This window comes from Pectinophora gossypiella, chromosome 7 (genome assembly GCF_024362695.1).
Source record: "Pectinophora gossypiella chromosome 7, ilPecGoss1.1, whole genome shotgun sequence".
NCBI lineage: Eukaryota > Metazoa > Arthropoda > Insecta > Lepidoptera > Gelechiidae > Pectinophora > Pectinophora gossypiella.
The window spans coordinates 7,236,315-7,248,009 of NC_065410.1; the positions used below are offsets into that span (position 1 = coordinate 7,236,315).

The window sequence follows — 11,695 nt, forward strand, 5'->3', positions numbered from 1 at the left end:
AAGTCATGCGTTCTCTGAACAGGCTATCATGGATTCTAAAATAAAGTATGAATAGGTACCTACTTATAATATCTTCAACGAATGTGGAGGAAGCAAGAGAAGTGTGTCAAGAGCAAATGGAATTCCATAGTCTCTGCTTATGTATGTTTAAATATCTTTATGATACAAACTAGTAACCTGCATCTCTGGCAGTTCTGTAGTAACCCTTACTCCAGGATTGGTGTGGTCTGGGCAATGGCCCTATCCATACGAGACAAGGAGATCAAATACGTTTTACTTCGAAACAAAAGGCAGAGATCGATATTTTTGTTAACTTTAGTTTAGTAATGATTCATTGCCGGCGTGAAGTCTTTTTTATTATGAAGCCTAATCCAGCTTAAATAATAAGTGGTGCCCTTGGGATGCTTCTGCGCGTGTAAAAAGGAAACACTTTTGTTTTAATTATAATTAGTCAATTTCAGAGTTGGAAAAATAGGTTTTGAATTACGGGCCTTCTATTAAAATCTTTATTGTACACACTAATACAAAAATAATGACAAAAGAAAGAGATACTAAAGGTGGCCTTATCTCTAAAAGAGATCTCTTCCAGCCAACCCCGCATGGTGAGAAAGGTGAATTAGAGTAGGAAGCACAAAGTGTACAAATAAAAAAAATGTAAATACATACATTATTATATAAATAAATAAATACAAAAAATATGAATAAATTATTATTATTATATAAGGCATTGATAAATATTGCTTATTTAATTATAATTCTTTCAATAAAAATGTCTTCTGTAAATTAAGAAGAGAATAAAAATGTTATTATTCGTTTTTTCGTATCTATTGGGGAACACCGGTAATAACCGGACTTGCATCAATGAGTTATTGATTTATCTTAAGTGCAGTTGTTACTTTCTTTTAGTCTGTAAGTAAGTGCAGTTTTATACATTGTTTTAAGTTAACGCGGTTATTATCATAATTAAAACACATAATAACGGGTTCTTACCGCGTTTAAAATGGGGATATGAGACTCCCGATATTTCGACACCGATATCGGGATTCTCATATCCCCATTTCAAACGCGGTAACAACCCGTTATTATGTGTTTTAATCAAGTGCAGTTTTTATTAACATAATAATTGATACGAACACTATAGTCACTGGCGCGGCTCTCCACCTACCTATCACGTTGGTTTAACAGAAAGCTCGGTGAAGTGTAGTTGGTACAGTCATAAGCAATATAATGTACCCACTTTAGGACTCTGTCGCACTAACATATTTGACATTTAGTGAGAATTACAGTTCAATTTGTCAAAAAAGTTAATGTGACATGGTACCAAAGTGTGTACATAATATATTAATGCTCGTGACCGTACTTGGATCATCTTGCGATGGATGTACCTCTGACTATCGTAATTGGATTATTGGATTGGATTGGATTAAAAAAATGGTGTATGACGTACACCATTTACATTCTCTCTCTCTTGAGAAAAAATAGAAGTGAAAGCTACGCTTCTCTTACAATTTTAAATTGACATAATCAACGTTGTTTTTCACGAAGAATAGTCCACAATATTTGAAAGACACAATCCTTTAGCCGGCTTTAGGTCGGTGCTCGGGTATAAAAACTGAAACCATTATGTTTTTCCTTTAAGTACATCTAGCAGATTTTTTTTTTCAATTATGTTTGTATGTCCTTAGGAAAGGTTAAGTACGATCTACTTTAAACCGCCGTAGAAATGAGGTCCTTGGTTAACATCTGCGGTGTGAAGTTGAGTGATAAAGTGAGAAACAGTGTGATAAGACAGAGATGTGGTGTAAAAGACGATATAGTGATTAAGATTGGACACGTAGAGCGGATGAATGATAATAGAATTGCAAAAGCGGTATATAAAGCGAAAGTTGATGGTAGGGCTGGCAGAAGAAGACCGAGTAGGACTTACATTAACCAAATTGGAGATGTCCTTAGAAAAGGTTTAATAGGATCTACTCTGAACCGGCGTCCGTGTATGAAACTATTGATGAATGTGGAGGAAGCAAGAGAAGTGTGTCACGTTCGACGCAAATGGAATTCCATAGTCACTGCTTACGTATGTGTGTGTGTGTGTGTGTATGTGCGTGTCTGATTTTGATAATGGCTCACCCAAGTATAAAAATCTACATCTATGGTTTCTACTGTGTAATCTCTATTCAGTTAAAGCAGACATCCTAAAATTAAACGTTGAATATGTAAACATAAGACTACAATGCCATGTCGATCCAATTCCGATTGCAAACGTAGCGTGCATACAATATTGTGCGCCTGTGCAAATACAGTGGTGTACGCAATACCACGATTGTGTAACGTTTACACTAGATTCGATGACATTGTTACCATTTCATTGCAGTTTGAGCATGTCTACTTACATATCAGTGTTACCAGATTATGTTAAATATATTTGATTTATTAAAATGAAAGCAGATTACAAAAGATACTTACCTAAAATAATAAGATGCACTATATCTTTTACCAAAAGTAGGTAATACAGTTAGCAACAAAAAATAAATAAAAATATATATTTAAAAACTAAAATTACACTTTAAAAAGTATGAAACAAGAAAATAGGTAAGTAATATAATATGTTTCTCTGATCCGAAAAGTGATGTTTAGTAGATAGCCGTGGTTGTATGCTGGGATAAGGAATTTAAATAACAATGGTATTTATTAAATTATTGTATACATTACTAGCATTTTACATATTTTGCTCATTGATTCACAAAAAAACCACAGCGGTTTATTTTATCATAATCATAATCATAATCATTTATTGCAAGTCACAGTTTTACATAGGTGGTATACAGGATGTGGTAGGTACATTGTGACGCCCCGTTGGGGCACAGCAACTTAGGCATAACATTTGTTACGTGGTCAGAATTTACATTTATACAATAAGCTTTAACCAATTATCTACTTAAAAATTAATGTAACATATTATATATATTCTAGGGAAAATAAGTTATTTACCTACTTAAGTATTATTATTTTATTTTCTGTATGTTTAACATTATTTCGTAACATTCACAGATATAGATATAGACTCTATTGTGAGTCCTACGGCTTTTTCTAGCTCCGTAGATAGCTTGCAAACATGGTTCTCAACTTTTAGTAATTTGAAAGAGTTTTGTATTTTACATGTAAAAATCCGTTCTATTAAGAAACACTTTAACGAACTATTAGTCTTATTAAAAGATCATATAACCAAAATACAGGTCATAGTAATCACTGAGCCTAATATCAATTTCAATATGCTAAACTTGTATAAAATTGAAGGATTTGAATGCAATAGCGTGACACGCGCGGGGCGGCGCGGGGGTGGGGTGTTGGTATACTCGCGAACGCAGCTGGCCGCACAGCCGTGTGTAGCGCCACTGTCCGCGGACATGCGCTCGGCAGAGTACGTAATGGTCAAGTTTGATCATGGGACAGAACCCACTTATATAATATCTATCTATAGACCTCCTAGAATAAATAAAAAAGACAAGGTGACAGAATTTCTTCACGAATTTAGATTACTTTTAGAAAATTTGCCATCAAACAACAAAATTATATTCTGTGGAGATATTAATATTAACTTATTAAACTCGTCAGATACATCGGTAATCATTTACGAAAACTTGTTAGCTGAGTTTGGATTTACAAAGTGTATTCATAATATCACTAGAAGGGAAATTTTAAAAGGAAATTTAGTAGAATCTTGTTTAGATCATATATACATTCGTGCACCTAATGCAACCATTAATTCTGCTGTTATTGAACATAAAATTTCAGACCATTACTGTATAGCTGCAGCTTTAGATTGGAACTCACGGCCGCGAACATCAAACCGCGTACGCGCCCGCTCCGCTCATGGCGGTGGGGCCGTACCTCAGCGTCCCGCGATTTCTACGAATCCCGCGCACGTGACCTCCGCGCCCGCGCAAGTGGCCGTTTCCCGGAATTTAACTCGACGAGTCCTTGACAACCGCGCGGTACGCGAAATGTTGCTATGCAGTAATTTTGATGATTTAATGCGTATAGATTGTCCTATCAAACTTTATGAGGCTATTAGAAATTTATTTACCAATATTTATGAGAGTTGTTATATAAGTGTAAATATTAAAAATAGTAGTAATAGTAATAGAGGTAATAATAAGTGGATTAGTGAAGATATGAAAAAAATGATGTTAGAAAGAGATAGATTATTTAAAATTTGGAGTAATGAGCCTAAAAATATGATAAAGCGTCTTAACTATACGACTTATAGAAATAAATGTATGAAAACTTGTTTAAAGCGTCGAAATGAATATGATAAACAGTGTATTCTAGATTGTAATAAAAATATTAAAAAAATATGGGATAAATTGAATTCACTTTTGGGTAACGATAAACAATCTTTAGATGATATTATTACGAAAAGTATGAACAATCAGAGTAATTTAACGGATATATGTAACAACTTTGCAGCTACGTTTTCTGATGAGATAGAAGATATAAAACATATTTGTAATGATACGTGGTTGGATAGAGATACTTATGTAAGCAAGCCCAGCGTGAGCATGAGATGGTCACCAGTCAGCAGCAAGCAGGTAGCTAAAGTTATAAGTAACTTAAGTGCCGATAAGTCTGCTGGTAGCGATCTCGTACGCATGCGGGACTTGAAGCTTGTGGTAGAGCAAATTAGCCCCGTTATTGCTAAGTTGACTAATTTATGTGTAAAACATTCAAAGTTTCCCGATAAACTTAAAGAAGCATTAGTGCGTCCGATACATAAGAAAGGTGATAAAAAGAACTACTCATCTAATTATAGACCAATAGCTATTTTATCCAGTATTGATAAAATCATAGAGAAGTGTATTATTAATCAAATTGGAACTTTTTTACGCTCTAATAATGTATTAAGCGAATGTCAACACGGCTTTCAGAGAGGAAAAAGCACGGGCACACTTCTGTCAAAGTTCACAGATGAAGTTAATAATTATTTAAATGATAAAAACATAGTTCTGGCTGTATTTTATGATTTTAAAAAGGCCTTCGATACCCTGCAGCATGAGACGCTGTTACGAGCCACGGAGGAGTGCGGGGTGGGGGGGCCGCTGAACCGCTGGTTTCGTGACTACCTCACTGCGCGTTCCTTCTCCGTGCGTGTTGGAGAAGCGCACAGTATACCGGTGGATGTACGCTGTGGCGTTCCGCAGGGATCCGGGTGTGGACCTGTGTGCTATTTGATGCACGTAAACAGCCTATGTAACGTGCTCAAACATAGTTCCGCTCACATGTTCGCAGACGACCTGTGCACGCTGCACGCGGGCACCGACCTCACCGCCATGCTGCGGCTCGTGCAGCAGGATATCGACAGTGTAGTCAGATGGTCTCATGATAACGGCATTGTACTAAATACTGACAAAACTAAATTATTAATTATTCATTCACCTTATTCTAGATTACCGGATAACGTTTGTTGTAACTTAGTTACTCATAGTTTCACTTGTCTTCATAGTAATAATAATATTTGTGACTGTAAACCTATCGAAAGAGTACCATTTGTGACCTATTTGGGTATGAGAGTGGACGAGCATTTTGCTTGGACCTACCACATAGATTATATATGTAATAAGTTAAGAATACTACTTGATAAATTCTATCATCTCAGATTTAAAGTTCCTACTAATATACTAAAATGTATGTATATGGCTTTGGTTGACTCCATAGTGTCCTATGGGCTGGATTGCTATGGTTTAACCTTTAAGTCACATATAAATAAAATAGAATCACTTCAAATAAGATTTCTCAAATTACTAGTCAGTAGGAAAACAAAAAATAAGTGTAATGGAAATTATACAACACTATTTAAGATTTGTAATGTACTTCCTGTTAGTCTAAAGCACACCTATTTATTAATATTAAATAACCATAGCAATCCAGACCATAGAGAACTTGTTGAGCATGGCCAATGTACGCGGACGATGTCGACGGGTAGGTATGTTGTACCACGTGTCAACAACTACTTCGGTGACAGAACACTCCGTAAACGCATACCGTATCTGTACAACATGCTGCCGGTCGGCATACGTCAGGAGTGCAATATAAATAAATTTAGAAAATCTTTATTTAAACATCTCATGCAAAAGATCTCTTAGCTATAAGTTAACTTTAAGTATCTTAACCATTAAGCGAACTCCACTCCCACAGACAAACCGAGGAATTGGTTTTGTGGGGTTTTTATTGTACTAATATTTTCTGTATTTCTTATGAAAAATAAACATTTTTACAATTTTACAATTTTAGTATAAATTATATAAGTATTATTAACATTTTATCAAGAAATAACTTTTAATAGAATTATTACAACAACTTTTAATAGAATTATACGAGTAGGCTAGTAGTAATAATTAATATTCGTTCAACTTATCAGAAAAAAATTCTTTAACATTATAGTAGGCTTTCTGAATGAGGAACTTCTTTAGAGTATTAAAAAATAACGTCGGTTTATCAATGCTTTTTATGGAGTTGGGAATATGGTTATAAATTTTGATAGTCATGTGATGGGGGCTGGAAGCTACTAATGCTAATTTTGTGAAAGGTTTTTTTAATTTATTTGAATCGCGATTGTTTCTTTTGTTTTTATTTTCTAGAGGGGAGTATAGATTTGTATGTTTTCTTACAAACTTGCAGGCTTCTAATATATATATAGATGTTAAAGTAAGTATTTGGTGTTTTACAAAGTAGGGTCGACAGGATACCATTTGATCAATATTGGTAAGGATTCTAACACATTTCTTTTGAAGAATGAATATGTGTTCTACCTCGTCTGTTCTACTTATCATGATCTTGCACGCGCATTGAATACTCACTGTCTAAAAAAGAATTGGATATATAATTATAAATGTGTAAAACACACCTAAACGCGTCTTTCAATACTGAATATATAAGTACTGTTAGCAGAATTTGGTATACATACGTAACAATATATAAGTAGTTTGAAATCAATTGGAAATGTCTACTACTTACTTGTTTCCGAAGCAAGTTCCCTTGGGTATTGTGCCGCGAGTAAGTAGCAAGGCACATTCTAAAGTCTTCCTTTCGTCCCCGCCTAGTAAGTGTTTGGCCAAGATGTGAAACCTATGTAAATTCTTACTTACTATTAATTTGTTAAGACTAAAGGGACACAGCTTAGTTATAATAACAAATGAACCCTCACAATAACATCTAACTATGTTGTTTATCGTCGTACAGTAATGTAGCAGTTTCTATGTGAATTGATTTTCCTATTTTATGGAGCTTTCCCCTCGGACCCCTTACGCGGAGACGGAATGGCATAATAAATTTATTGACGCCACCCCTACTGAGCCACCCTTGCAAGTCGAGAACTAATACTCACCCCTCAGAGATCTCAATAAGTGACGTCAACTATGAATCTGTTATACATTTTGTATTGAATTCTGCAGTTTTCAAGTAGAATGAATGTTATAAGTTTATTTTCTCAAGGAACGTGAAGTCTTCAAACTATTTATCAGAACAGTATTTAAAAGCATATTCATCTTTCGAATTCGTATCAAAAGTCTTCTGATTATTTGTGATACTGTGCACCTCATCAGAAAATGAGTTTATGCATGTTTGTAATTATCGTTAAACTCGCTTGAATTCCGTACGTCACTTCACATTTCTGAGGTAGAACCGAATGTCATGTCTACCGGTTTTAATAGCTTTATTACTTTAGTAGAGAAAAATGTTATAAATAATATTGCAAAATGCATTTCTTTTTATCCGTGTTATACAGCCGTCTGATAGAAAGATGAGAAACTAATTAAGTAGTATCTAAGTATTGAAATGAAAAAATATAAGACTATTTACTTTACATTTGGTTTAGTATATTTTGAGCTAAGCCGTTATATTATTCGAATATTAGTTTAATAACTTAGTGCATTAGCAAAGATTTTCAATCCATATCTAATGAAGGACCTGTCACGATTACTACGTTGGGGTAGCAACCGAGAATTTATATGTTTTGGTGATGTTAATCTTGCAAGATTGGCATCACCGCAATTCGAGCCATCTTTCGAATTGGATTCAACTGACATCGCTTGCAACTAACAGCCTCTGTGGTCTAGTGGTTAGAGCGTTAGGCTCACGATCTGGAGGTCCGGGTTCGATTCCCGATGGGGACATTGTCGAAATCACTTTGTGAGACTGACCTTTGTTTGGTAAGGACTTTTCAGGCTTGAATCACCTGATTGTCCGAAAAAGTAAGATGATTCCGTGCTTCGGAGGGCACGTTAAGCCGTTGGTCCCGGCTATTAGCCGTAAAAACACCTCCACCAACCCGCATTGGAGCAGCGTGGTGGAGTATGCTCCGTACCCCCTCCGGTTGATTGAGGGGAGGCCTGTGCCCAGCAGTGGGACGTATATAGGCAGTTTATGTATGTTATATGACATCGCTTGATGGATAAAGTAAAGATAGTACTTATTAAGAACGCTTACAATTATTTAAAGTACTGTATTAATGACCCAAGACGTTATATATTTAGGTTGTTTAAAAGAACCCCGGAAGAAACAAAAAATGGGAAAGCTAACAGAATTTGTTCGACTCTCGCACCTTTTTCTGTTTTTTTTTTCATGCGACATAATTTTCTTACGCCGATTAATTTTACGTACCTAGGACGTCCCTGTTATTAAAATTGCGAGCCATATATATGTCACAAAAACAAAGGCAAGTTTAGTCGTTTATAATCGTCTGGCCTTCCGTTTGGGACTCCGAACTCGTAGTCTCCCTCGGGACTGGAACAGAATTTACTACCTCTAGTTACTATCATAAGGATATGACATTATAACTTATCCGGACTAACGGTTTCTTTTGTCTCGTATCTGAAACGACACGACACGGCTATGCTGAGGTAAAATTTTTGCCCAATAAACTGCATTTATTCAGGGGTGTTTGAGATTACCCCTGAATGCATGCAATTTATATTGATCTTCATTTCTCTAAAAATAAGATAGCCCGAACAAAACATAGGGTGAAACGTAGTAAAAGTGATTTGATTATGTTATTCATCTCAAACAAGATGGTGGTGGTTCTAAAACGGATAAAGCGCCCTTTTGTTTTACTTTAATTTCGAATATTCGTCATGTCACATCACTAACGCGTATTAATTTGTTCTCGTAGGTATTATGTTTTGGTGCTACGTAGATTCAGATGACAAATTAAATGTTGCAAACAAACTTACTGTTACTAGGGACAGTGGGCGTGTGAAATATTGTGTCATTTCGGACACTATAAACATGTAAAGTCAAACGTTTGTTTAATTTGTTATTAACTGCGCCATTTTGTTCCGCGTGGGGAAATACGCTTAATAAAAGGCGTTCTTTTAGTTAAATTAAAATTACAAAGTATACAACGCAAAGTATTTTATACATTGTTTTTTAGCAAAGTATTTTGTTGTCTCACAGTTTAGTTTTACGTCAACTGACTTTTTTACCTTTAATTTGCTCTTGGCCTCAGACTTGCCCGAAGGCATTGACGAGGCCTAAGTTGGAGCGAGCTCGCCCAGAAGGTGCTTGCTCAAGCGTTCAAGGTGAGGTGCCGAAGCAAATAGGAGTTATTTTGTATCATAATTAGATAACAAACTAAGTTTTATAAAACAACAACCAACAAGCGTGTAATTAGCTAATTAAGAATAGGTGCTGAAACTTTGGAAGTTAAGAGGTTTCCCTATTAGGTAAGGGCTAAAAGTTGTACATTAAGATGTTACGTGAAGTTGTGGATTTTATTTAAGGATAACCCAACTACCTAAATACATAAACATCTTTCTTCTACAAGCTAAATATTATGTACACCTATATAGCTTAGTTTTGTGTTGTAAAAAGATGAAACAAAATGTTCGTTTATATACGAGTACAACCTCCAGGAGAATTTGCAAAAGTGAAAGTTATTGACAATCTCTCCATTGGGAATCGATTTCAGAAACACCAGATGGAAAGTTGAACGCTCTTAACAACTAAGACCATAGAGGCCGAGTAAATAAACTCATCAAAATAGGAGAATCAAAATTTTCCTTTCCAAATAAATTCCTCATAAGGAAATGTAAGTAAACTTAGATAATGTGTTGAGTAGTTTCCTAGGTCAAAGATAAATTATGAAATTCTAATTAAGTAGTTAATAGAAACAGATCTAAATGTGACATGAACGTTTTATTTTTTCTATTTATAAGTTATTACTTATTATTACATTTTTCCTTATTGAAATTAGTAAATAAGTTAAATAGAAAAAAAATTCGTTATTGCAACATAGTCCGAAATTTTGTCACGTTTTTCTATAACGTCACAGATTGTTTTTTCAAACAAATTATTATTTGGGACGTGTCATAGAGTGTTATAATAGAACAACACGTACCTCTGGCAGACCGGAGAGTGTGATGCATTCTTCGTTTCGTTTCGCGCATATAAAAGTAAGTTCGCAATGCAAACAAATTAATGTCAAATTTTAATAGCAATATTGCTTTCTTAGATGAATTGCTTTGATGTGACCATATCAACCCCCCTGTTTTATTCCAGAAAGGACTTTTATAACTATTTAATTTTATTTTGCGAAATTCGAATCTGAAAGGAGAGACTTTAGGAGACACAAACAGATTACTAATATAAAGTTAAGTAAGTTAATCGCAGAAGTTAATGAGGCGTGCTTCATCTCAGCCAGACAATGTAACTGGGTTCTAGCAATAAAACTTGTTCAGGCGGGCAAAGTTTGACCACCTAGTACACGAAGTTAACCTATCTCACGGATAAATGTGTAACCCAGGTATATTATTCATAATGTTAAAGCTATCGACGAAAACCTGGACTAATCCTGCACGAAAAGTTTCGCTTCCTTCTTTTTAATGCTTCTGGCCAATTACTTACTGCCATTACAATAAGTCACGTCAAACTTTTCAATGCTAACAGTGAAATTCAAAATTCAAATTCAAAAATATCTTTATTCAATAGGTAACATAGTTACACTTTGAATCGTCAATTTTACATAACGAACGTCTCATCCGCCTAAAACTACTGCAGCTTCTCACAACCTGTATAGCCGGGGAAAAGAAGCTGCAAGAAAAACCTCGGCACAGGGCCCTAGACGTTCTTTAAAAAAAATAAAAGTAAACATAAAATATTGGTATACAATTGAGTAATTTAGCTGCCTAATATCAGTTCTCAGACAGTTAATCCCATGCATTCATATCTTCTAAATAATCACTAACTTTATAATAACCTTTTTTGTAAAGTTTTTGTTTAACTACTGTCTTAAAACAGTTGAGAGGCAAATTCTGAATGTCAATGGGAATCTTATTGTTAAGCGTATACATTGCCCCTTAAAAGATTTAGTAATCTTATGTAATCGACTGACTTGTAAAGCAAGTTTATTTTTATTCCGGGTATTAACAATGTGCCGATCGCTATTTTTTGCAAATAATCCTATATGTTTTTTTACATATATTAAGTTTTTAAAGATATATTGTGATGCCAAAGTTAAAACACTATTTTCTTTAAATTTATTTCTAAGTGAAGGATTGGTACCTGAGTTACGGCGCCCACAAAGCCGTACTAGAACTCCTGTCCCCCGCCTCTGAATAGTACCTACTGACAGTACTAACTACCACTACTATACTACATAACAGTAATCATAATAATTTATTGGTAGGAATTATCACACGTTTTA

At 34.9% G+C, this 11,695-nt stretch overlaps 1 protein-coding gene across 1 annotated transcript in view; it reads right to left on the reverse strand.

Annotated features, from left to right (window-relative positions):
• LOC126368077 (junctional adhesion molecule 2A-like) overlaps nt 1–11,695 on the reverse strand; it is a 100,449-nt gene that overhangs the window by 67,309 nt on the left and 21,445 nt on the right. The gene's annotated exons all lie outside the window — the stretch shown is intronic.